The 539-nt window shown below is 47.7% G+C and overlaps 1 pseudogene across 1 annotated transcript; it reads right to left on the bottom strand.

Moving 5' to 3' along the window:
• Positions 1–3: 3 nt before the first annotated feature.
• LOC108526167 (40S ribosomal protein S6 pseudogene) lies at positions 4–535 on the bottom strand (annotated as a pseudogene). Its single transcript, XR_001884437.1, has one exon. The product of XR_001884437.1 is annotated as a 40S ribosomal protein S6 pseudogene (transcript).
• Between the last annotated feature and the right edge of the window lie 4 nt (positions 536–539).

Raw genomic sequence — 539 nt, 5'->3', positions numbered from 1 at the left:
CTCCTTAGCCTCCTTCATTCTTTTGGCCAAAAGTTTAGCATATTCTGCAGCCTCTTCCTTGTTTTCTTAGTACGCTGCTTCTTCAGAGCAATACGCCGCCGTTTGTGCTGCAAGACACGTGGAGTAACAAGACGCTGAATCTTGGGTGCTTTGGTCCTAGGTTTCTTACCTTCTTTGTTTAAGGGCTTTCTCACAACATACTGGCGGACGTCATCTTCTTTAGAGAGATTGAAAAGTTTGCGGATTCTGCTAGCTCTTTTGGGGCCCAGGCGGCGAGGCACTGTAGTATCAGTCAGTCCAGGAATATCCTTCTCTCCTTTTTTACAATAACCAAGTTGAGAACGCTCAGATTGGCATCCACAATGCAACCACGAACTGATTTTCTCTTTCTTTCTCCCGTTCTCCTTGGTCTGTAACAGGAATGCCCCTTACTCAGCAGCAGGCGGACACGGCCATGGGTCAAGACACCCTGCTTCATGGGGAAACCTTGTTTGTCGTTCCCACCACTGATTCGGACCACATAACCCTTCCATTCTTCA

This window comes from Rhinopithecus bieti, unplaced genomic scaffold, assembly GCF_001698545.2.
Source record: "Rhinopithecus bieti isolate Rb0 unplaced genomic scaffold, ASM169854v2 repeat_38869, whole genome shotgun sequence".
NCBI lineage: Eukaryota > Metazoa > Chordata > Mammalia > Primates > Cercopithecidae > Rhinopithecus > Rhinopithecus bieti.
The sequence above is the reverse complement of the archived record's forward strand: the minus strand, read 5'-3'. Positions and strand labels throughout refer to the sequence as shown.